This window comes from Cricetulus griseus, chromosome 3 (genome assembly GCF_003668045.3).
Source record: "Cricetulus griseus strain 17A/GY chromosome 3, alternate assembly CriGri-PICRH-1.0, whole genome shotgun sequence".
NCBI classification, from domain to species: Eukaryota; Metazoa; Chordata; class Mammalia; order Rodentia; family Cricetidae; genus Cricetulus; species Cricetulus griseus.
Window position 1 is genome coordinate 205,381,025 of NC_048596.1, and position 27,092 is coordinate 205,408,116.

Consider the following 27,092-nt stretch of genomic DNA (forward strand, 5'->3'; position numbering starts at 1 on the left):
TTAAAGTGAATAAGAGATAGTTTATTCTGGAACCATTTTGAGTGACTACGGCCTAGCAGCACAGGTTTAGGTTACCCCAAATTCCATGTTCTAACATGGAAGCAGTTTCATGAAGTCTTCCGGTTTTACAGAACAAAGAAAGTCAAGACAAATTTAAAATACATTGGTGAGTACATCAGGAACACTGCTGCAGCAAGGCTGGGAGAGTGCTTTCCACAGGTCCAACATGCTATCTGATGGCATTCTTCTTAGCTTTGGGGTTGGTGAATGCTAGTAGTCTGCTAAGTTGATAGATTTTGAAAAGTTTCATCTGTTAGTCATGGAATGCTGCTTCTGACACAGAGATGACCAAGGAATGGCTACTTGGGAGGTGCTAAAACTAGCCAAGGATCAGGTAATTAGCCTCTGGACTTGCAACACTCCAGCCCCTCCATGTGACTGGGTTTTCATTAGTCTTCGCAGACCCAGCTTCTTTCCAATAACTTTCATTCACAAAGTAAAATAGAGTCCACCTTCATTCAACCTTAGAGTCCATCCCTGTAAAAGGAAAGGAAACCAGCATCACGTGAACTGGGATTCTGCTTTAGCAGATAACCTCATGCTTGATTTCAACTGTGCCGTATGCTTTCTCTCCAAACTAGAAATGAAAAGTAGAAATGGTGGTGGTTGTACAACTCTGAAGGGAACAGCATCTAGAAACAAAGCAATAACTGACTATTGAACTCCCTTCTGAGGAAAACTGGCCGTGAACACAGCATTCTGTGGTCAGAAGAAAGTACACATGACTGTGCCAGGGAAGCCACCTCAGAGACCACCAGGAACTGCCCCTGACAGTCCCTAGGCAGTGACTTGCTAGAGCATCAATGACCAGGACACAGTGCAGGTAGAACAAGGAAGGACTTGATGGTCAGGTTATTCTCCTGAGCTTCCCAGCTGCCCCTGTCTTAGTCACTGTCCAGGAGGCAGCTCTAGCACTCAGAGGTAAACAAACACAGGCAGGACCTGTGTATGAGCCTGTCTATCCATTCTAGGAAACTCCTGCACATGGGAAATGAGTGCTCAGAACAACCACTTTTCTGGACCTGAGGTACACCCTCATACCTTAGATCTCATTGGCAGTCTGACTGTCTCACCTTGAGTAAGCCACAGACTGGTGGTCTTTGGCCATCAGAAACAGTTTCCCTTTATTAATTCTGTGAATTCTGATGGGAAACAGAGTGCTGAAAAATGTGGAAATCACAAAAAGATGTCCATACATATTCTGAGCAGAGGAGAGTGAGTCCTGGAGTAGTGGGGGAAAGTTCAGATTCTCAGGTGGTCATCAGCCCTAGCACTGCCCCAGACAGGGAGGCTTCACCATCTCAACGCATCACTAGGTCTGTTACAAGCTCACCAGCCCAGAGCCTCCTCATGTCAGGATGGTTAAGCACATCACTGCTCTTCTGAAATATGTCACCAGCTCATTCCATTTTTTTTCTTTCATATGACTATTTTTTCTGGGGTTGGAGTGGGGGTAGGTAGGCAAGGGTTCAAAGCTGGTCTCAAACTTCCTGTGCAGCCTAGATGATCTTGGGTATCTGAGCCTACTCCCTCTGATTCTTCAGTGCTGGAACTCCAAGTAGGCACCACCATGTCTGATTTATGCAGTTCTGGGGACTGAATCCAGGGCTTTGTGCATGGAAGGCATACACACTACCAGTGGAAACATGCCCCCTGGCCTATATAAAACTATACCAAATAGATCATGATGGCACACTGGTAAATATTAAATTATAATAAAAACCAAACCAAAGATATTAACAACACAGGTGTTAATGAGGATCAAACAAGAAAATATATGTGGATGTTTCTGTAGAATCGTAACACACAGGGTTAACCATCACAATTTATTCTAGTCAGTTCTGTTGCCAGGCAGCATTTAAAGATTTCTCACTCTCATCATCTTGCTAGCTTCCCTGTGAGGAAGGAATCCTGGCTTCTTCCCGTGCTGGGTAGGTGTACAGGATTTTACAAAAGGCAGCAACAGCCCAGTGGTAAATATCTAATCCATCATGGGTGTGACTGTGAGACCCCACATCCCACAATTGTGAGCATATATCACAGCACCTTCTCCCTGTCTTGCATGAAAAGAAGTCCAAATGTGTTGCCTCCAGGGAAGCCAGATTCCCTACGCTGTCGGCAAGCTCTGTAGAATTTGGCTTGACTAGGACTGTCTGTGAAATGCTCTGTGAGCCCATCCTTTCACACACATTCATCCACTAACAGGAATGAAGAAGTAGATCCTGCAAATTGATTGTTAAACCTACCATAGCATTTGTGTGCGTGTGTGTGTGTGTGTGTGTGTGTGTGTGTGTGTGTGTGTGTGTGTGTGTGGTGTGGTGTGTGTGTGTGTGTGTGTGTGTGTGTGTGTGTGTGTGTGTGTGCACAGGTGCTCATGAACATTTATGCAAGCACACATGGAAGCCACAGGGCAAATTCAGTTGCCATTCCTCAGTACTAGCCACTTTTTGTTTTTTTGAGACAACATCTCTTACTGGCCTAGAGCTCAACTATAAGCTATTCTGGATGGCCAGGGAGCCCCAGACATCCTCTTGCTGCTGTGTCCTACACTATTCCAGGGATGAACCTGAGTGGGGCAAGGAGGAAATGAAGAGTAGACAAACACACAGACACAACAGAAAAGCTGGGATCAAGTCAACTGGGCCCTGGAAACTCCTTGTGTTTATTCTATGCAATTGATCAGGGAGGCCGAGTTATTGCACTCAGTTGAACAAGGAGGTGGGGTTATTACACACAGATAAACAAAGAGGCGGCGTTTATGGTATACAGGAGACAGATTAAGCTAATCTTGGTAGGGACCGGTCTCCACAGGAAAGCAGTCTTCAGACTGTAAATACTGGGGGAGGAGCTATGGTGGATGCTTTCTGCACACACTATGGATACCCACACACGGACCAGAGAAGATTTTGCAGTCCCTTCGAGCCTCACTCCAAAGCGTTAGGGTTAGGCTTTGTCATTTTCCCATGGATCTGAGGCTCTGTGGCCCTTGTCATGTCTGTGCTCATGTCAACTCCACACATTCACTCAGGACTTCACGCTCCGGATTTTCTTCACCCCTCACCATATCTTGCCTCTGCCTTCATCCCCTAATGCTGGGATTATAAACACATGCCACCATACTTGACTTTAAAGAGTACATTGTGTGGGAATGGAGAGTGGCTCAGTGGTTAAGAGCACTTACTGCTCTAATAGAAGATCAGCGTTTGGTTACTAGCACTTATATAGTGGTTCACAAGCATTTGTAATTCCAGGTTTAGAGGATCTGATGTTTCTACTGACCAAGATCTTTGGCACCATCAGGTACATATACACAGATACAGGCAAAACACTCATATGCATAAAAGTAAATAATCTTTAGAAATATTTTAAGTCAGTGTGTGAAGGGTATCTTGTGTATGTACACATCCATGGACACATATGCGGACTCCAAAGGAAGATGGCAAGCGTTATTCTCCTATAGTTTTTCATCTTATTCTTCTGAGATAGAATCTCTCAATGAACGGGAAGCTCTTTGGTTTCGCTAGGCTGGCCGACCAATGAGTTCCCAGGATCCACCTATACTAGCCCCCTAAAGCTGAGATTCCAATCATGCCCTACTTTACTTGGGTGCTGGGGATTTGAACTCTGGTCCTCATTCTTATGCAACAAACACTCTTACCCACTATTGTATTTTGCTTTTTGATTGATTCAATAAACACCATAACCAAAGTCAACTTGGGCAGCAAAGTTTCATACAGCCTATGGTCCATGCAGAGGAACTCAAGGCAGGAACTGAAACAGAATCTATGGAGAGAGAAATTATGCTTACTGGCTTACTCTCCATGGCTTGCTCAGCTTACTTACTTACACATCCTAGGACCACCAGCCAAGGTATGGCATCATCCAGGGTGTGCTGGCCCCACCCGCAGCAATTGTTAATCAAGAAAATTTCACAGGCTTGCCCACAGGCCAATTTGGTGAAAGCATGCTCCTCAATTAAGTTCCCTCTTCCCAGATGACACTATCTTGTGTCAAAGTTGACAAAAAACTAAATAGCACATCCACCCTGCCATCTCCCCAGCCCCTCGATGGCTTTTTATTAGTTGGGTTCTAGAGATCAAGTTCAGTTCCTCTGCAAGCATTGTGCCCATTTAGTCTTTTCCCTGCCCCCACAGTTGCATTTAACTGTAAAGGAGAATGCCCAGAGAAAGTAGCTGGAGGGTAAGAGTTTCCTCCACCCTCTGCCTTTGTTTGTGGTCCAAACTGGTCTGTTCCATTCAATATTGTCCCCATTCTACTTTACTGATGCCTTTTTGTGCAAACTTTTCAATTCTCCTATTTCTTACACTACCACTCCTTGATGGTTTAACTATATATGCCTAATGTCTTGAGCTAACTAATGACATGGGTCTTGTAAAAATAAAACCAGGAACTGAGAATGAGTCATAGCTGAGGGCTATCTCCTGCCAACCTGAATGTTCCCCATTAAGCAGCCACACAAAGACACCCCAATCAGATAGTTTAATGTACTGCTTTAACACTCTTCCTAATCACCTACTTAATAAGGAATAATGCTTATTAGATTACCCCTTAATGAGTTTCAAAATGGGTGAGCAAATAGTAAGCGGTGAATGGGAAATCTGAGGAAAAGCAGCAATGAAGCAGAAGATGCATTCTGCTCTGCTTTATCCATTATGCTATGTGTTGTACATAATCATACATTGTGTTTAACATGGAAGACTCTGTTCACATGGCATATGTAGCATGTGTATGACATAGAATCATGCTATAGAATTATATATTATATGTTATGTTATAGAAATAAGGATATTATATGTGAGGTTTGTGTGGTATTCATGCATCTTTCTTTTTCATTCTCATGAGTTGTTATGAGTATATATATATATATATATATATATATATATATATATTTACATGTGTGTAGGTGTACATGTGTGCATGTGGTGTCTTACAAGGTTAATGTCGGGAATCATCCTTAATTTCTCCTCCATTTTGTTCATTGAGTCAGGGTCTCTGAATAAAAGGTGCTTGCCAATGACTGGTCTTTCCAGGCAGACTGCTCTAGGGACCTCCTGCCTCTGCCTTCCAAAGCTGGTGCTACAGGTGGATAGTTATACCCAACCAACAAGTACGTGGGTCCCAGGGATCCAAACTTTGGTCCTCATGCTTTCCTGGCAAGAGCTTAGCACCCACGTTCAAGCCAAAAGTGTAAAACCCCAGCATGGAGATTCCATTGATGTCTACTGCTTGGTTACACCATGAATCCAGGTGTAAGCATTTCATGGGGCATCTCTGTTGATTTGACTGAAACGCCCCTGCACCATTAAGGTGGGAACATTTCAATCCAAGTCATTTCTTCACCCTGGTTGCCATTATTTGAGAATTGATTTAATTTTGCAGAGGAAAATATTCAAATGTAGGAATTACATCTTCTCCTTCAGGGCAGCCTGCTTGGTGTTGTTCTAGAGGAGGAGGTGTATAAGTGTGTATACACATTTGGTGGGGAGTATGCACATCACAGAGGCCAGGGGAAGGTGTCAGGTGACTTGCACTATCACTCTCTGCCTTGTGTCCTTGAGACAAGGCCTCTGAGCCCAAAGCTCACCATTTCTGCTAAGTTGCTGGCCAGCAAGCTCACAAGATCAACCTGTCTTCCCTGCCTGCTATGCTAGAGGCACACATGGCTATGCCCAGCCTTTATGTGGGTGGCAAGGATATGAACTCAAGTCTTCATGCCTGCACAGTAAGTGCTCATATTCATTGAGTCATTTCCCCAGTTTCCCTGCTTGCTGTTTTCTTGACAATGGGTTTCATTTCACATGTGCCTTGTATATTATGGAACCAAACCCCCAGAGCACCCAAAGGAGACACAATGGCAAATACTGAAACACAGGGTTAAGCCCAAATATGACTGTACTTTAAAGATGCTGAATTTGGGGCTTCATTTAGGTTTGCGTTTATTTATATAGAATATGGAAGTTTTGTAGGGGTCACTGTGGTTCCTAGTGTCCCCAGAAGTCCGTGTGTCAGCCTGTGACATCATTGGGCAGTAGTGAGATCTTTTGAACATGGGGCCCAATAGTAGGACATTAGGGACATGTTTTTCAAGGAAATATCAGGACACAGACACCATGAAAGGACCAGCTTTGTCCTGCAAGTGCTCCTGTCATGGTACTTTACCTCACAACAACAGGCCAAACAACTATAGACTGGCTCCGAGGCCATGAGCCTAAGTAAACCCTTCCTTGTTTAAGTCAATTTTTCAGGCATTCTGTCGTAGTCACAGAAGCCAGCACTTGGGATCCTTTGTATGTCTGGGGTCCTGGGGGGCAGGAGGTGCCTAACTACCATCAGTGATGATGGAAAGGCAGGTTTCTCCTTTCCTACCTCCACTACAGGAGACCTGGACTTAACCAACTGGTTTCTAAGCTGAAGCCAATGAGCAGAGAGGTGCAGGGAAACAGGGTTTCAGGAGTCAGCAGGTTTGAGCCAATAGAAGCCTACTTTTTACCCCTGGGCAAAGTCAAGTTACTTGCTAGTAAACACTTGCCAATATGGTTTTAAGCATATACTGGAGGTTTGGTATCTTAGAGAATTTATAAATACCCCCACATTCCATTTTATTTTCCTTTTTTTGTTTTTGTTTTTATTTGTTTGGTTGGTTTTTGTTGTTTTGGTTTTGTTCTTTTTGAGACAGGATTTCTCTGTGTAGCCCTGACTGTCCTGGAACTCACTCTATAGCTGGTCTTGAACTCAGAGATTGGCCTGCCTCTGGGATTAAAGGCATGTACCACCACCTGATAGACCATGCCTATTTTCTTTCTAGCTACCTAGCTTCTCCAGTTCCTGCCCATCTCCTTCCTGTCCCTGCGGAGACTTCAAGAGTGCCTAGTGTCAGCCTAGCTGCCTAAATTCAAGCAGGGTCCATTTCTCTTATTTAATGGCCTGGGGCTAGGAACATTTAGCAGCTGGGACAATGCTTATCTAGCATGCAGAAGATACTGGGTTTGAGCCAGGTGTGGAGGTGCACAACTTTAATCCCAGTACTCAGGAGGGAGAGGCAGGTGGATCTGTGAGTTTGAGACCACCCTGGTCTGCAGAGTGAGTTCCAGGACAGCCAAGGCGACACAATGAAACCCTGTCTCAAATTAATTAATTAACTAATTAATTAATTAATTAATTAAAGTTGCTGGATTTGATCCTTAGCATTCCATAAACCAGTGTGGTGGTACATACCTGTAATCCCAGCACTTTGGAGACAGAAGCAGGCAGATGAAGGGTTTAAGACCATCCTCAGCTGAAGATCAAGTTCAAGGCCATCTTAGGATACATGAGATCCTGTCTCCAAACAGGGAGATAATGGGCCAGGAAGATAGCTGGGTCAGTAAAGTACTTTAATGTAAAAGCTGGGCATGACGTGAATGCTTGCCATCCCAGAACTGTGGAGGTGGGCAGGGATGCCCCAACACATGGGGCTTGCTGGCCAGCTAGATTAGCCTAATAGGTAAGCCCCAGGTCAATCTGGGGCTGTCTAGGGAGGGAGGGAGGGAGGGAGGGGGGGAGGGAGGGAGGGAAGGAAGGAGGGAGGAAGGGAAGGAGAGAGAAGATGAAAGCTTCCTTTAATAACAACCCCAAAGTTGTTTTCTGGTCTCAAGGCACTGTGCACCCACATGCACACACACACACACACACACACACACACACACACACACACACACACACACGGTAACTCAATGAATAAACCAAAGGCCTGAGAGTGCACCATGGAGGTGTCCTTCTTGAGTTTGTGTTTGCACCAATATGACATTTGTTTCCATACTTCTCTTCAGTCAACTCAAACAGATTGGGATATTGAGGTACTATCTGAACTAATAAAAAGACTGAATTATGCATCCTTTTCTAAAAGCCATTTTAATATTTTCCTTTTTTGTGAACTTCATTTAAATCAGAAATAATCTGGGGCTGTAGAGATGGATCAGAGGTTAAGAGTACTGGCTGCTCTTCCAGAGGTCCTGAGTTCAATTCCCAGCAACCACATGGTGGCTCACAACCATCCATTATGAGATCTGGTGCCCTCTTCTGGTGTGCAGATATACATGGAAGCAGAATGTTGTATACATAATAAATAAATAAAATCTTTTTTTTTTTTTTTTGGTTTTTTGAGACAGGACAGGGTTTCTCTGTGTATCTTTGGAGCCTATCCTGGCACTTGCTCTGGAGAGCAGGCTGGCCTCGAACTCACAGAGATCCGCCTGCCTCTGCCTCCTAAGGAAATCTTTTAAAAAATTAGAAATGATCTTATTTTACATATCAATCCCAGTTCCCTCTCCCTCCCATCCTCCCATGACCCCACTGACACCCCCATCCCATCTCCCATCCACTCTCCAGGGAGGATGAGGGCTTCCAAGAGGGATCATAAAAAGCTGTCAAGTCATTTGGGGCAAGGCCATGGCCCTCCCGAGTGTATCTAGGCTAAGAGACTGTCCCTCCATGGGAAATGGGCTCCCGAAGTCCGTTCATGCGCACCCATGCAAGTATGCCCTAGCAATAAGGATAGGACCCAGGACTTCACACAGGCTAGACAAGTGGTCCTCCACCTAATTCATTTAAGTCTGAGAATCATGTTTTGAAAGAAAAATGCTGGGTAATAACTCGGCCTAGGGGCCATGATGGGACAGAGTGAAGATCCCAGACACACAGGAGAGACAGGGAAATGAGGAGGGAAGAAACTGCACTAAAAGATGAAGCATGAACTCCACAGGCTTTGCTGTTTTGTAACCAGCTCAGTTGAGTTGGAGTCAGAATCCCCCCCCATCTTGAAAGCATGGAACTCCACGTATAACCAACCCATCTGTGGTGCTAAGGAAGGTTCATGTGAACAGGTGTTGGCTATTTGCATTTCAAGAGATGCTCAAAGATTGGTCTATCTCTAAAGGTTTTCGAGTAAACCTTTAGCATACAGCCTAAATATAATTCTTCCTAACTTACTTTACAGCTTAAGCAGGTACATGGCAACTCGATTATGCCAGTGTTTAGGACCACACTTAATGCAGATACTGGCTGGGGTTGGCTTGTAGAACTACAATTCATTTGGCTGGGGAGGAGCTGAGGATGACTGGCTGGACTATAACTCATCTGTGTCTGCAGATGCTGGGAGTGCTGCAACTGACCTGTCTCTGTGTGTTCATGATGTTGCTGTAGTTACTGCTCATGTGTCCCTCCATGTACCTGTCTTTCCCTGTCACTCATCATTTCCTCCTGAAAATTGCCAGTCTGTCAATATTTCCCTGGCTTTTTTTGTCTCAATTTTTTTTTTATTAGTTCAAATTAGGAACAATCTTGCTTCAGATGTCAATCCCTTCTCACTCTCCCTCCCCTCCCCCCCCAACATCCACTTGCCCCTAGCCATCCCCCCTCCACTCCCCAGGTAGGGTAAGGCCCTCAAAAGGGGCTCCCCAAAGTCTACTACATCATCCTTGGCCAGGCCTAGGCCCTTCCCCATGTGTCCAGGTCAAGAGAGCATCCCTTCACAAGGGATGGGCTCTCAAAATCCCTTCTTTTTTTTTTTTTTAAGACCTTACATATTTAATACAGTGCGTTACCCCTGTAATAATGGAAAAAAATTAAGTTCAACATTTCTAGACTAATATGGCTGTTAATTTTTGTACAATGCCAACTCAACACAGTAAACTGGGATACTTTTTTTCCAAAGTTGACAGCACAGCTAAAGTTTCCAAAAATTCAAATTATATATATATGACCAATAATGGCAGTATGTTGTGCATCAATAGCAGCAACAGCTTTTCCAGGTTCTGCAGTTATTTGAACAAAATTGTAGAGACATCCAGAACTCTCCATTTTAAAAAAAAAGTAAAAAACAAAATCCCAGAAAAACAGCACAGTTCTGTTACTCTTGTGGTACCTGGCACCATTTTTTTTAAATTAGCTTCTCAATCATCATCTGGGAGGAGACCATTCTGAGCAACATCATAAAAACAGTTCTGATAAAGCACGGTCACTACTGTGTATCATAAAGTAGGTCCACATATGAGTGAGTACATATCATGTTTGTCTTTTTGTGATTGATTTCCCTGGCTTTTTAACAAGCCTATCTTGTTTTTGTTTTTTGTTTTTTGTTTTTTCTCTCCACTTGCCTGTTTTGTAAGAAATGAAGAAAGCTTTGATATTAGTGCCTGTCAAAAGTGCACAGCATTGTAGCAAGAACCCAGAAGCTACAAGAATAAGCCAGAGGTTCAGACTTTCCTTGGGGTCAACCTCATGGGGCCTCTTGGAGAGAGCTTCACACCCATTTTGATCAGTCTGGTGAATACCTAGGGGGAAGATGGTGGGTCTGAGTGGAATCAACATGAGGGTGAGGAGACCATGGCAGAGCAATGACCAGAACCAGAGTTAGCATTGAACACCTTGCCCTTGACCACTTTCTGAGACAAGATACCCAACCTTAGTGAGTTCCTTGCAAAATGTAAAGGATTATGTTAGTATCTTGTTAAATGTGACGGTCTGTCAGAATTGGTAACTTGATAGGATTTAGAATCATAGAAGATAATCCTCTGAATGTGTTTGTGAGGGAGTTCCCAGAGGTTTAACTGGAAAGGGAAGAGCCACCCTGAATGTGGTTCACCCTGTCCCATGAGCTAGGTCCCTGGACTGCACAAAAAGGAGGAAGATAACTGAGCCCAGAATTTGTCTCTCTGCTTCCTGATTGGTTGTGGTCAGGAACCATGAACAGCTGCCTCATGCTCCTGCTGCCATGCTTTTCTTACTGTGATGGACTGTGAGCCAAAATAAACCCTATCTTCTTTCAGTTGCTTTAATCAGGTATTTTGTTACAGCATCAAGAAAAATAATTAGCACAGTGTCTGCTAATTCTGTATTGCTGAGATAACAAACTATGACCAATACAACTTACAAAAGAGATGGTTAGTTTGGGGCTGTCTTGGTTTGAGTTTCTATTGCTATGAAGAGATACCATGACCACAGCAATTCTTATAAAGGAAAACTTTTAATTGAGGCTGGCTTACAATTTCAGGGGTTTACTCCATTATCATCATGGCAGGAAGCATAGCAACATGCAAGCAGACGTGGTGCTGGACAGGTAGCTGAGAGTTCTACATCTTGAGCCATAGGAAGTAGCCTGAGCATGTAAGATCTCATAATCTGCTTCCACAGTGATACACTTCTTCCAACAAGGCCACATCTCCCTATGAGCCAACCATTCAAATTAAGGAGTTTATGGGGCTACACCTATTCAAACAACCACAGGGGGTTACATTTTCAGAGAACTGGAGTCCGTGGTAGCAGGCAGGCAGTCATGGTTCTAGAGCAGTAAGTGAAAGCTTATGAATTGACCCACAAGCATGAAGCAGAGAGAACTAACCAGGAATATTGTGGGCTTTTGATGCCTCAAAGCTTGCCCTAATAGCATACTTCCTCCAACAAATGTCATACCTCTTAAACCTACAGTGTCACCAACTAGGAATCCACGTATTCAGATGTTTTTGGATTGGGGATATCTCATCAAAATCAACACAAGACCCAGGTTAGCTGGCCCTGGAACTTCCAGGGATTTTCCTGGCTGTATCTCATCAAGCTTAAGCACTAGGAACACAGGGGTATGTTACCATGCCCAGCTTTAGAAGGCTCTAGGAATCTGAGCTCATAACATCATACCTGCCCTGACAGTGCTTTGACCCACTGAACCATCTTCTTAAGCCAAGAATTAATTTTAAAAATTAATAGTTAGGCATGGTGGCTCGTGCCTTTAATCCCAGCACTCAGGAGGCAGATGTAGATGGATCTCCAAGTTCAAGAAGGGCCAGCCTGGTCTACAGAGTGAGTTCTAGGAAAGCTGGGGCTATACAGAGAAACCTTATCTCAAAGGAGAAAGAAAGAAAGAAAGAAAGAACGAAAGAAGGGAGGGAGGGAGGGAGAGAGGGAGGGAGGGAGGGAGGGAGGGAGGGAGAGAGGGAAGAATTAAGGTACAGTTATCAAATGCTAGATCAACTGACATATTAAAACAGTGTGTAGGAGGAGGTTGGAGAGACGGCTCAGTGGTTAAGAGCGCTAGCTACTCTGCCCCTGGGTTTGGGCTCAAAACCACCTGTAACTCTAGTTCCAGGGCTTCTAACACCCTCTTCTGATTGCTGAGGGCACCAGGCATGAACTTGGTGCACATACATACATGACAGCAAAATACTCATACACATAAAATAAAATAAATCTAAAAAGTAACAATAATTTTAAAAACATTGTATATGAAAAATAGAGCCAAGCATCCTGACACACATCTGCAGTCCCAACACTCAGGCAGCTGTGAGTTCAAGGCCAGCCTGGTCTACATAGTAAGACCTGTCTATAAAATATGTATCTGTGTGTCCCTGTATGTCTGTATATGCCTAGATGTCTATGTATGACCATATGTATGTGTCTGTATGTTTTTGTATGTTACTGTGTGTCAGTCTGTACATGTCTATGTGTGGGTGCCTGTGTGCATGTTTCTGTATACTGTATGTGTATGTTCATCTATGTGTTTCTGTGTGTCTATTTATATGTATAATTGCGTGTCAGTCTGTATGTGTCTGTGTCTATGGGTGTATCTGTGTGTATGTGTGTCTGGGTGTCTATGTGTTTGCGTGCCTGTGTATGTCTGTGTGCCTATGTGTCTCCCTGTGTGTACATTCTATATAGTATAAAAACACGAAGCATTTTGAAAGTTCTCTTTATGTAAAAGAGGGAAATTTCATGCCTGTTGTTATATAAAATCACTTAATTGATTTTGCTCAAGTTTTATTATCTCAATAAACACCATGTTCCCAAATAAACAAACTGCCTCACATTTGTTGGAGAAGTCATGGGCTAGATGTTCAAAGAAAGCAGATAATCTAAAAGTCGATTCTAAGGAGGCAACTTCCCTTAGCAATCTGTTCTATGAAGTCAGTAGCAGACAAGACCCTTTGTGGCATAAACATTATTTACTTCTTTTGAACCACAAATCCAGGATTACCGCTCATGTTCTACAGGCAGCTTTTAAATTGAATTTACTAACTAAAAAGTCCAAACACGTGGGTGATAAGGTGAAATAAGAGCCGATGAGAGTTTCATCTCGTGGATTTAGAGATAAGTCCCAGAACAAGGCGCCTCTCACTCAAAGAAGGCTTAAGTGATGGGGAAAAGGCTCTGGCTGGCAGCTGGCGTCCTTGAGTCTGAATCTGTCCTCTTTGAGTCACAAATGGAGCCCCATTCTTAACTATCACCCCAGGAAGCCTCTGTCTGAGCCCTCCTCCTCTGCATGCAGCTTTGATTTGTTAACAGCTTAAACAGAATCAGAGTCTAGAGTCACAGTACCAACTCATCTATTTGAACACCTCCCTGACCCCTTCCTTCCCACTGCAGAGCCAATTTCTCCTATACATTCTAACCCCCAGCCCACTACCTATGCAGCCGAAAATGATCTTTTACTTTTCGTTCTCCTGCCTCTACTTCCTGAGTTCTGGGACAATAGGTGTGTACCCCAGCCCGTGATGGAAGCCAGGGCCTCATGAACAGTAAGCAAGCACTTTACCAACTGAGCCACATCCTCAGCTCACTACCCTTCCCAACACCCACCTGCCTTCTTAGGCCAAGGACCAGGTAGTCAACTATTGTCTCTCTGGGTCTGCAAAGCTCACATCTCTTCTACCTCCGTAGAAAAAACACAAGATAATTAATTTTAAAAATTAATAGTTAGGCATGGTGGCTCTTGCCTTTAATCCCAACACTCAGGAGGCAGATGTAGATGGTCTCTGAGTTCAAGACTGGCCAGCCTGGTCTACAGAGTGAGTTCTAGGAAAGCTAGACAATTCTCACAAGCTCACAATTCTCTTGAACATTATGTCCTTTCCCATCAGTCCCCCTACAGAGATCCTGGAGATTATCAGCACTCTCCATGTCTACTTCTTTTGTCACCTGCCAGTGAGTCCTCTGTGCCCCACTCCTCCTCCATGACCAGTCTCACTAGTGTTCCCTGTTATGTTTTTGTTTAAATTAGATATAAGGAAAAAGAGGACCGGCAAGATGAGACATATTAACCAATTTATGTGGGAAGGAAGGGGTCAGGGAGCCCAGCAGAGTAAGGAGACTAAGAGAGAAGAGAAACAGAGTTAATGGCTGACCGCCATGGCCGGTAGAGAGGCAGAGAAAGCGTGTAGATGGGAGAAGAGAGAGAGAAGAAGCAGAGAGAGAGCGAAGCAGGGAAGTTGCAACTTTTAAAGGGAAGACTGCACATATGCACTGAGGTTCCACACATGCCCAGAGTCCTCACGCAGGCTGTAAATGCGTGGTGGGTGACATGGTGATGGCACGTCCCTGTGCGTGCCCTGACTGTTGTAGGGGGTAGAGTCTGTCTCTTAAAGAGGTAGAGCCGATCGGCATTAGAGCCTGAACCTTTCATTCCCCACAGTGGCCTCCTCACTGGTAGGTGCAATATTTATTTTTCTCAAGCCCAATGGAGTGTGCATGCTGTTGATCACACTTGCTTTTTAAAACACAATATTCTCTTTATATGAACCATATTCTCTAAGTGCTACCATCCCTGTTTCCTGTGGACTCTGTGTGTGCATACACATATGCATGTTTGAGGACATATAGGTACAAGTATGTGGGAGGGTGCACATGTGTGGCCATGAGTGCAGAAATCAAAAGTTTCTGTCACATGTCTTCCTTGATCACTCTTTACTTTTATTTACTCTCATTGAACCCCGTGAAAGGTTCAGGCATTATGCTGGCCCACCCCTGTTACCTGGCGGAATCCACTCAGGCAGTACTTTGGTCAGCCCAGGGTTCCATGGGAACTAAGTCCGCATGCAGGTGTAGAGGACCCCTTTAAAAGAAAGGCCCCTGCCCACTAATGCTCTCTTCTCCTCTTCTCTTCTTCCACCTACATGCTCTCTCTGCCCCTCTTCTCTCCTCTCCTCTCTGCCTCTTCTCTTACGCTCGCTCTGCCTCTCTATGGCAACCCACCATGGCAGTCAGCCATTAACCCTGTTCCTCTTCTGTTTTAGTCTCTCTACTCTGCCAGACCTATAGTAAACTGGTTAATATGTCTGATAGTCTCATGTCTTGTCTTGTGCCTCTTCTTCATTTCTAATTTAAGCAAAAGAATAACACCCGGAGCTCACTGACTTGGCTAGTCTAACTAGCCGGTATCTCTCTTCACCACCATCTCCCCGGAGCACTGGCATTCCAGGCAGGATGCAGACCCATCCAGCTTTTGTGGGATACGAACTCTGGTCTCCAAGCTTTCAGGGCAAATATCTCATCAGCCCCCTCTCCAACTCTAGCCTTTGAAGCTTCCTTCTCTACTCCATTTCAGTCTAGTTTGAGGGGCTAGATTTTTCTACATGCACCTTCCAGTTGACATTCTAATTACATTCACCCTGAGCTTGTTTCTCTTCTCCACACATATTCTTTTCCATATTCCCATTGATGCTCTAGTCATACTGATCATATCTGTCTCAGGCAGGTTTTTTATCCTCCAAACATGAACTTTCTGTCCTGTGAAAGCCCTCTGGGGGAGACTAGAGGTAAAAATGATGATGGTTCCAGGAATGCAAAGAATGCTTGTGTGACTTTCCCTGGGGAGATGTTGAAGGGACCAGCACCCTGTGCCCCCCTCCCTGGCATTTTGACAGCCATGACAGGCTAACATGTGCTTGCCTGACCTTGCTGGGCCTGCCCTGGTCACTAGGAGTTTAGATGCCCTCCCTCGTGGCAAGAAACCAATCAGATGTTAGCTGGTGGCACTATGCTTTATGGCTCTGGGTGTGCTTTATGGACAAGTGCACAACAGTGACATGCAGAACATAGCAACCACCCTGGGAGGGCCTATGGGTCATAACAACCAATTGACCAATCAACACAGGGCAGGTCGTCCAAGCCTGGAAGTGCACCAATCCTGAGACTGTTGCATACCCCTAGACACTCCCCTTACGCTGCCCTCTAAGATCCCTGTCTCGTGGTTTCTCGGGGTCTTTTCTCCAGCCATCCGCCACGGTGAATGGATGAAGGGCCCAAGCTAATGGGGTTAGCTTGTTAAACAACTGCAATAAAAGACTCTCTGCTTTTGTATCAAAATGGGCCTCTTGGTGATTTGGGGGTTCAGAATTTGGGCACAATGTGAGCAAAAATCTATTCATCCTAGATAGGACACCAATGGCAGATCAAAGACACCATTCCATCAGAGTCTAGCTTGATAAGCCAGTGAGCTTACTGTGTTGTTTACAGACAGAAACATCACTAGCAAGCCCACCCCACATGACTCAGGAAAGCCGCATCCCTGGGGCTCTCCACATGACTTGCAAACAGCTCCTCTGAGAGTCTCCTCTTCCGGGCTCTTGTTTACTGCTTCTATAACCTTGGGGCTCAACTTTGTTGCTCTCTGAGCCTCCTGAGCCTTCCAAGTTTCATGAGCCTTCCCGCTCCCTCCAGGACAGAAATAGCTACATAACAGATTCTCAACCCAGTCCCCATTCTTGCTTTTGAAGCAGCTGGCTTCCTGGGAGATGCTACTAAATGAACCAAACAGGAAGAATTACAACCTGGAGAGCCCCAGGAGATCAGACTGGCTCTAGCATTGAGAGGAATGGGTGGGATGATGGTTCTAGAAGGCCCAAGACAACCTATAGAAGGATCAGGGACACTGGAACATGACCTTGTAACAGGTTGTGCTCACCCATCAGCCTGAAGGGCACAAGCTTTCCACAGAGATTCTCTGTAGCCATGAAATTTAGTCCCTCCAAAACCTCCAGAGATTTCTTGTAATCCAGTCTCAGAGGGGTAAACCTCAAGAGGAAGTCAGTCAGCTTCCTATAATGTTTCCTGTTAATTAAAACACCAGGTGAAGAATACAAAAGCAAGGAAGTCCTATTTATACCTTGGGCATGGTTTGCAGTTCGTAAAAGCCACCCTGACAGAGACATCCGCTCTTCCATTCCATTCTTAGTGGTATTTGCTCTCTACCCAGTAGCTTTAGCAAGAGGGGACAACCAAAATGTGTGTTCAATGTGACAGTTCCTCAAATGAGTCACAAATGTGTCTTGTATTTATCACTGAGGTGCTCTGGCAAATACTTCTTCTCCTGAGAGTCTCGGAAGTATTCGACACTGGTGTGCTCTGTGAATAACCAACAAGAACGATGCAGAATGCCTTGTTGTTCAATAGCCCAAGACAGTGATATTGCTATGACTTACAGAAACAGCTTGCTAAAGGGCTAGAGACACTCAACCCCGCTGCTGTGCAGCTTCTCACAGCCCCTTCCCTCCCAGTCCTGCCCAGGTCGAACAGAAAGTAGAAGCAAATGTTCCTTCTAGAAATTCAGAGTTCAGGTGTTTCCAGGAGTTGGCAATTGCACAGTAACACACTAATTCTAGAGTGTGGCGATCTGAATGGGGAAAGGCTGAAATGGAAGGCAAGCAGTGGAAAGGCCATTGAAAACTGGGACCACCTGGGAACTCCTGAGGGTGGACTGTGACACAGCTTCCCTCTTCCTTCTGGTAAAAGTCTATGCCCCATCCTCTCACAGGCCAAAGTCAGAATGTCTCATTAGAATATGTTGGCTTTTAAATTCAGAGAGTTATTTACTGTCTCCAAGATCACCCCCAGGCAGCTCCGATTCAGTACAATGTTACATCCACACATCACACTGAAACAAAGGTGAAAATTGCCTTCACCCTTTCTGACCTCAGTGCTCCCAGACACCATCTGAAGAAAGACAAGAGATAATGACAATTTCAAATGAGAGAACAATTCCCCAAAATAAATCTGTATTTTGTAGTGCCACCTGTCTGCCATAGAAATATTATTTTTCACTAAAGAAGCTTGAATCACCTTTAAAAGGATTGCTTGTTTTTTACACACCCCCAAGAATGGAGGTTCCTGGCTGGAATGATTGCTCAATGAGTTAAATGCCAGGTAGGGAGGCATGCTTGTAATTCACCCACTGGGGAAGCAAGGACTGGAGGATTCCTGAGGCCTGCTGGCCAGCCTGCCTAGCTGAATCAGCAACCTGCAGGCAGGAATATTGCAAACATCTGGACAAGGAGACAGGGTTGTTACATACAAATAAACAAAAAGGCAGAGTTTATGGTTTACAGCTGAATAAAAGAGACAGGCTTAGCTAATCATGGTAGGAGCAGTCTCTGTAGGGGAATGGCTAAGCATCCAGGAAAGAAAGCTATGGTGGACATCTTCTGCACACAAGCAACACTTGGACTCAATCCCCAGAGGAGGGCTTTGCCATCCCCTAAGCCTCCCCCTAGGTGAGCAGTGGAAAGCTTTGGCATTCCTCCATGAGTCCAAGGCTCTGGAGTCTTTCATATGGGCAGCTCATGTCAACATACACTTATTCACTCAAGACTTGACTGAGTTGGGGCTTTTTCTGCTCCCCGCAGGTACGGCCATGTCAAGGACCCAATGCCTCAGACTCATGGAAATAAATGGTAAAGTACCCTAGGTGAGGCTCAGAGGGATGGCAAAGCCTTTCTCTGGTCCAAGTGCAAATGTTGACAGTGTGTGCAAGTACAAGTATTTATGAACAATTGATCATTGTGTGCAAAAGCCAGCAAGTGCAGTTTCCTCCTCCCGGATGTTTACTGCTTACCCTCTGAGGGCTGCTACATCAACTAGATAGCCCCTCCTCCTTCTCTTTACTAAATAAACTCAATGAGGTCCTGGGCTATTTCTTAGTTGATGTGACTCCATCAGAGTGCACAACCCACCCAACCCCAGCTTTTCTGTACAAGTGTCTGCCCTTTCTTCATTCCTTCAACTCATAATCCCAATCAGTACAAATTCCTGGACTTGGAAATTTTTACAGCAGTTTCATAACTGGTTACATGGAGACAGGTCTTAGGTCACTCTGCTTCTAGAACTCTCTGTCACCACAAGGATCCATTCAAAAAGTGTTTTTCCAGAGATCCAGTGTGTATAATGCAGATCTTCTGGCTAACATGTTGAGATCATAGAATTTCTGAGTGGAGCAATGACCTGGGCATGCCTTAGCCAATTGAGATACCCCTTAGCAATAACCATCTAAGTAAATAAGAAGTAACTCAGAGTCTCTGGTAAAAAGCAAGAGCTGGGTAAAAAGGAGCTGCATTTGTTTCTTTTTGTGGTGCACAAGAACAAGAGCCACTGCCTCAAAGGTCAAAGCATATTAACAGATGCAGATTTCTAAATAGATAAAAGCAGATGGCCACTTGAGGAAAACCAGTCACACCAAGAGAATGTTCCGTTCAGAGAAGACTGAGTTCTTACGACATCCAAGAGAAACTGAAATATGACATAAAGAACATGTGGATACTATTTATGAAGAGGCTATTTACAAACCAGACTCTGGAAAAACACCAAATATAATAGTTCTGATTTGTGTGTGTTTGTGGACATGAGTGCATGTTACACATGTGTGGAGGTCACACATCAACATCAGCTGTTGCTCTTTAGGCACCATTTGCCTTGTTTTTTGAGACAGGAGCTCTTGCTGGTGTAGAATTCAACAAGTAGGCTAGGCTAGTTGGTCAGAAAATGCCAGAGATCCTCCTGTCTCTGCTGCCCCACCACTGAGATGGAAAGCATGTGTCACCACTCTGTATTTCTCTTTATATGGGTTCTAGATGTTACCCTGAAAATGGATGTTAGGGTTAAAGGAAATGTTAAAGTTAAAACACCAAAGAACAATGAGGAAAGTAAAGAAAGGAGCCTGAAGTTGGCTATAAGAAAAGGAAGAATGGAACTCTGAAAAAAACAACAAAGTCAGTCTTTGAAGACTTAAGTTGGCTCCCACAATGCCCCTGCCCACCCCGAAGAAGCATATGCAAGGCACTGCTGACCTTTCACATAGTCTTATATTTGATGCATACAAGTGCAAAAAACTGAATTGTGGGTAAGGATGGCTTCAAAAAAGGCCTTTATATATTTGCAGAAAGGAGGGTACCCTCAGCCTCCCCATAGACAAGGAGCTAAATATGAGGCAACCAAAAAAGACTGCAGCTACATTATGGAAGCTGTGGTAGGAATTAGCTCCCCATAGGTAGAAAAGATAAGGGTCCATGGTGAACTATGAGCTGATCACATAAACATGAGAGCACAGATTAATGAATGGCTAGTAGACCCTACCAAAACCAAGTGCTAACAGACCTAGCCAAGGTCAGAGGCTGGCAAACCAAGGCCTGGGGAACATGCACAGATCATGTTACCCTCCATTGGCTTGGTTGGTGATTTGCCCAAAGAATTAGCCAGTCCCAGTAGAAATGACCTCAGTCTTTGTTCTGTTTCTGTCATAGGTCGTATAAAATGCTGTGAAAGCCAAGTGATGATCACACATGCCTTTAATCCCAGCACTCAGGAGGCAAGGGCAGGTGGATCTCTGAGTTCCAGGCCAGCCTGGTCTACAAAGAGAGTTCCAAGATAGCCAAGGCTATATAGAAACACCCTGCCTCAAAAAAACAAAGATACTGGGCTAGCATCTCAACAGAACCCTTTGGGGATTCCACTCACTATGGAAATCTTGTTTTTCTGCTCTTTTCTTAATAAACTCGCTCTCTCGTGCTCACTCCACCTATGTCTGCATCTTCATTCCTCATTGATGTGAGACAAGGATCCATACTTTGGGTTGACTTTTGGTGACCACTGATTATCTTGCAATTTGGTCTCTGGATCATGACCATCTGAACCAAGAGGAGACCCATGGTTCTCAAATACCCACATCATGGGGATCAAATTCAGAACCTGGTGCTGGCAAGGCAAATGCTTTACTGACTGAGCCATACCTCCAGCCCCAGTAGCTCTAAGCGTTTTTGCTTCTCTAGTTATTTCAACTAATACTTGAGTGGCTGTGATAATTACAGATGCTTCATCTACTTCTGAACAAATAAGAGAATTGTGTTTCCCTGTCCCCTGGGAACTTAGAAGGAGTAATGTGACCTATTTTAGCCAATCAGTTGTGAAAGTTAATAAATCATTCCCAGATGGAAGATTCCAGAGGCAGTGCACATTTCTCTATACTCTGTTGTTCTCCTTCAACAAGCACCACAAACACACAACTGGGCTTTCTTCCCACGAGCTTCCCGATGGAGAATGCCCCCTGCCGTCTCTGCCTCACCATTCTCACTAGCAAACCACGTGTTCATACAGACCACCCCCTCTTTGTAATTGTGTTGCTGATTACATTTAATTTTGACAAATTAATATGGTTAACATTTTAAATTAAAAACGCATTAACATACCTACAAATTACTAATTTCAATGCAAAATCAGCCATCAACCACTTTGGGTATTCTGACATTACTTATATCGAAATGCATTAATCAGTAATTGGAAATTGTTTACAATGTGCACAATAATTTTCTATGTTTATTAGTGTACATTAATTGTGACATTTTCATTCATGCATATGATGTACTTTGATCACATTCACCTGTAACTTTCTCTCATTCCCTCCCTTTCCCCTGGATCCCCTTCCTTTCCTTACTGGCCCTTCCATTTTTGAGTCTTTTTTCCCCCAGAGGCCATGTATAAAAAATGATAGTTGTCTTTCTGATTCTAGCTTAGTTGGCTCATCATATCTCTGTCTACAGCCATTTTCCTGCAAATGATGTGATTTCATTCCTTTTTTGTACATGCATATACATTTATGTGTACGAGTACACATATGTGTAGTGGTGTGTATGCTTGTGTGTGTGTGTGTGTGTGTGTGTGTCTGTATGCAAGCATGTGAAGGCCCCAGAATGATCTCTGCTGTCATTCCTCGGGCATAGTCCATCTTTTTTTTTTTAGGATTTACTTGTTTGTTCCTTTTTAAGTTTGGGTTTTGGTTTTTTGGTTTGCTGCTGCTGTTTTTGAAACGGAGTCTCTCACTGTCTTGTAGCTCACCAAGTAGGCAAGGATGGCTGGCTAACTAGCCCCAGGGGCTCACCTATCTAGTGCTAGAATTACCTGCTCTGCCACCACACCTGGTTTTAGCATGTGAATTCTGGGAACCATGCTCAGATCTTCATGACTGCAAGGGAAGTACTTTGTTAACCGAGCTCTCTCACCAGTCTCGTTTTCGTCTTCATTGTCCATGACTATTATTCCATTGGCAGCAGACTAGTTCTTATGACCACCTGCATTTCCTGAACTCTTAGCTTGCAGGGTCTTTTCCTCTCCCACATTCACATAGCAATGCCTTCTGATAAGACACAGTCCCAGCTGTCTTCTCCAAATGCAGGCCTGAATCAGCACTTTATCCCGGAAAGTCACTAGAAACCATTATATCCTACACGCTAACTTAATGCTGTGTCTGGTTGAAGTCATCTCACCCCTGGAACAGACGAACCTATCCAGAACCATGTATTCTCATCATCTGACCCAGCACCTAGCACTATGACTATGCTTAATAAATGTCCATTGGTAGAATGTATGAATAATTTCAAGAATGAGTGAATCAAAATATTGAGACCGAGAAGTCTTATGTCCAAGGATCATATAAGAACTCAGGTCTTATTTCTACTGTTCACCAAATGGTATAAAATGACCACTCAATGGGTTGAATATTATGTATGAATGTCTTTGTTTTTCTTTCTTTCAGGGTGGTGGCTGTGTCTCATGTAAGCCAAGCTAACCTTAAACTCCTTATATTGACAGAGAATGAAATCCTTCTCTACCTCATTAGAGCTGAGATTCCAGGCTTGAGTGACTATTCTCGACTTACATGACACTGAGGAATTGAACCCATGACTTCCTGCACATGAGGCAAGGACTTTGCCAACTAAGCCACATCCCAGCCCTTTATTTTTCTTCTTACATCCATGTTTACTTCTGCAGAGGAAAAAAATGAGCTGTGAGAAAGTTGTTACTTAGGCTCTTTGGGTTTTGCATATTAACTATGAATTCCAGGACAGCCTTGGAGCTTGTTCAGTGTGATGACAATGGGTCAGCCCTCTTTTTTTTTTTCTTTTTTTTTTTTTTTTTTTTAAATAAGAAAATAAACCCACAGATTGAGCTCTCTGTCCTTAAGCAATCCTTATACTGAAAAACAGCCAGGCAATATTTCAAATTACAGGCAAAAATAGTCAAGTAGCCTTTTGAAATTGAGCCAAAGAACAAAATCCTATTGTAACTATATGAAACAGAGATTCCAGAAACAGCACATGGCTGACTCACTTAACAAAAATGGCACCGGTCATTCTCGTCACTGCTGTTCTCATCAAGCAGCTGGCTTGCTGGCATTCTCTTCCCTGCCTCTTAAGGTCAAAGTTAAGGCCACGAATGGTGCTGGTCCCATCATGCAACACATTCAGACACTAGGCTAGCGTTTCAGCCTGGCTGTTGAAGACACGGGAAAGGGGCAAGATCTCAGTTCTTATCTGCATCATGAGACTGTTTGTTCAGTAAGCCTTCCTGGGCATGCTTCCCCATTCACGTTGCTTAGTGACACAACATGACCTTCTCTCTTTCCAATAAAATATATTAAAAAGAAAAAAAAAAGGTAACACTAGGTCAAACTTCCCCAGTGTCTCAGGAAATGAGAAAGCTCAAGCAAAACAACATAAGCTCTCACAAGGACAAGATGAGCTTGTCTACTCCTGGTGGGTCTTTCAGAAGTGGTGGGTGGACATGGGTTCAGTTGCACATTTTACAAAATTCTTAGGCTAAATATAACAGCTGTGCCAACAAACTCTAGTTACATCTATTTTCAGTGAAGTGGCTAGCCAGCCCTCTGGCCTGCTCCTTTGGGAGGGTGAATGGAGAAAAGGAGATGCTGTACAAGATGAACTTGGGCATTCTGATTCAGCCAAGGTGGAGAACTCCAGTCAGGTGGATGGCAGGGTCACAGGTACTCAGGACCATGAATCACATCCAAGAGACAAATGCTAAGCACCCCACACACACACCACCCCCACCCCCGCACCCCCCCAACCCCAGAGATGGAGCTTATTCACACCAGGGTGCTCTGAACCCTACCAGGTGCCATTCTCACCCCAGACATGGAGATGAAGACTGCAGCCGAGCGTGGAGAACAAATGGCATGGTTACTCTTCATGGGGGCTCAGATGGCAGCTGTGAATACTTTACAGATGTGCTGAGACCCTGAGCAGTCCCAGAGTCTAACACAGCAGGACTGGAGTCAGATGCTCTGGCTGGCCCTCTCACTACACATCCCTTTAGCAGGATATCAGCCCGTGAAACCTGAAAGAGCCAAGAGTGACTGCCTGGGTCCTCCCTCTCCCCTTCCAATAGTGGTTTGGACAACAAAGTCAGTGGCTTGGATGCCTTTCAGGAAGAGAAGCATGCAGTTTCAAGAACCTGTTTTCAAAATACAGATGCCCTCCTCTCACATTGGAGCTATGGTCCTAGAAAGCCATCGTAAGTTGAAAATATCCAAATCAGAAAAGTGTTTAAAGGCTGGGGAGCTGGCTCGGTCAGTAAAGTGTACGAATTAAATAGGTTGAGGGAAAAAGGAGCATGAAAACTCCAATGAACCTTGATGACCAGAGTCAGTTTTTATTTGTCGGAGAGGTGGTGCCTCAAGACCTACCAGCACTGCACGGAATGCACCATCCAAAGGGTGAGCACAGAGACTGAAAGGAAGGGGATAGGGTGGGGCAATGGTTTCTGGAGACCCACAGACTGTTTTTCTGGATAAACTGCTTTTTAGAACTGCAAGGTGGGAGATAACTCCAACTGCCTGTTCTTGCAGCTCTGGGGCATGTAGTGGAGGTTAGCTCCTTCTGGGAATTCCAGAACCTTAAGTTTACTTTAGGGATTGGTTTTATGTTTGCCCTAAAAGCATTCATTCATATCCCAGCACCCAAGTAAAGAAGCTAGACACATGCTTGTCACCTCCGTGCTGGGGAAACAAGGACAAGCACTGGGGTTTGCTGACCAGCCACTCTAGCCTCCTGGGTGAGCTAAATGCCAGTGAAAGAACTTGTCTCAAAAAAAATAAATAAATAAACAAATAAACAGCTTTTGAGGAAGGACAATGAGGCTGCCTTCTGACAGCTGCATGCATGTGCGCTCTTGTACAGATACATACATACACACACACACACACACACACACACACACACACACACTCCAGTACACCAGAATCCACGCACAGTTTCTAGAATACATAACACTTTCTCAACATTGTAAAGTCAAAGAGTCATAAGCCAAGCCATCATCCGGCCAGAACCATCCATATCTTACTCAGTATCTTGGTTTGCAGCACCCCATGTTAGGAAACTGTTGATTCGAAAAACCACAGCTCTGAAATCAAAGGAAATATAAGATAGTTTATCAGGAGCCCAAATGAGAGTGATCATGGCCTGGGAATTCAGATTTAGGTTCCATGTTCTAATGTGGAAGCAGTTTCGTGGAGTTGTTATAGCAACAGAATAAAGAAAGCTATAAATCAAGGAAATTTTCAAATACATTGATTGAAACATTAATTGGCAGTTACAGCAGGGAGAGGAATCTCAGCTACACCGTGCAGATGCTATCTGAGGGCACCCTTGGCACCCTCCACTGGTGGTGAAGAGCGATTTGGGTTTGTTTTTTTTGGGGGGGGTTAATTGTTTATTTGTATACAACATTCTGCTTCCATGTATATCTGCACACCAGAAGAGAGCACCAGATCTTATAACAGATGGTTGTGAGCCACCATGTGGTTGCTGGGAATTGAACTCAGGACCTCTGGAAGAGCAGTCGGTGCTCTTAACCACTGAGCTGTCTCTCCAGCCCCAAAGAGCAATTTGTTAATACATGCCAAAGTTTTTTTAGCTGTTTATTGGGATGGTAGTCTGACTCAGAGGTGGGTCTGAGTAATTAGCTTCCAAACCTGACCACATTCTAACCACCCCAGTCGTTGAAGTCTAATTTAAAATTGCTCTTTGTAGACACAGCTTCTTTTCAGGAGTTTCCTGGTCACAGAGATTAAGGCTCAAAACATGGCCCATAGGGCTGAGGACATCCCCACTTAAAATACATGAAGTCAGGTATTCCATCCTTAGTACCCCATAAGGCCAGTCACACATGCCTGTGATCCCAACAGTCAGGTGGTGCAGGCAGAAACCTCCAAAGTCCAAGATTATTCTGGACTGAATATTGGGTTTGAGGCTGTTACTGAACTTGGAGTCACAGCCTTTGCCACAAGACAGGTCTGCCCCCCCCTTTTTAATAAGTGAGTTAAAAGTGTCAAATTAATACTAGAAAACAGGAAAGGAGATTTATTCAATGTGGTCACATTGGGAAGAGGACAAAGCTATAGTGTCCCCCCACCCCATCCTGAAATTCCTGGGAAAAATTCCCATTTCTTTGAAGACCGTTGTTTCAGTTCAATGTCAGATTGAGACACAAGTGTCTCTTTAGAGTATATTCATTTCTGCTAGGCCTGTTCTGAGACCAGCTTACTGCTTGCGCTCTCTCTCTCTCTCTCTCTCTCTCTCTCTCTCTCTCTCTCTCTCTCTCTCTCTGTTTCTGTCTCTCTCTCTCTGTCCCTCCCTCCCTCCCTCCCTCTCTCTCCCCACTTCCACCTCCCTCAGAGAGTTAGATCCTGACATTGGTTTTGTTTTCGGACATTTATCTGCTGTATTAGTTGCTCACTGTGCTGTCTTCATCTGGAGGGGCATTCTGTCCCACAGTTTCCTAACAACAAAAGACCGTATAGTATGAGTCAACAGGAACTACAGGCAAATTGTTTTACAGACCTCTTGGCTTGCACTGCTGCTGCAAAGTGTGTTCTTCACCTTCAAATCTCCACCTCTCTCAACGTTGTTAACATCATTGTAACATTTACTTGCAGACCAATCAACCCCACAGGAAGGCTGGAACTGTATCTCTGTAATGGTGCACTTGCTTGTCATGCAGGGGGTCCAAGCTGTGAATCCCCAGGAGAGGGAGGAAGAAGAAGGGGAGGGAGATGGAGGGGGAAGGGAGAGAGAAAAGGGGAGGGAAGGAGGGAAGGAGGGAGGGAGGGAGGGAGGGAGAGAGAGAGAGAGGGAGGGAGAGAGAGA

The 27,092-nt window shown here is 44.3% G+C and overlaps 1 long non-coding RNA gene across 1 annotated transcript; it reads right to left on the reverse strand.

Moving 5' to 3' along the window:
* LOC118238463 lies at positions 1 to 26,998 on the reverse strand. The gene is made up of 2 exons (XR_004768891.1): positions 26,787 to 26,998; positions 1 to 537 (listed from the first exon to the last, which is right to left on the reverse strand). It is a non-coding gene; the product is annotated as an uncharacterized LOC118238463 (long non-coding RNA).
* Between the last annotated feature and the right edge of the window lie 94 nt (positions 26,999 to 27,092).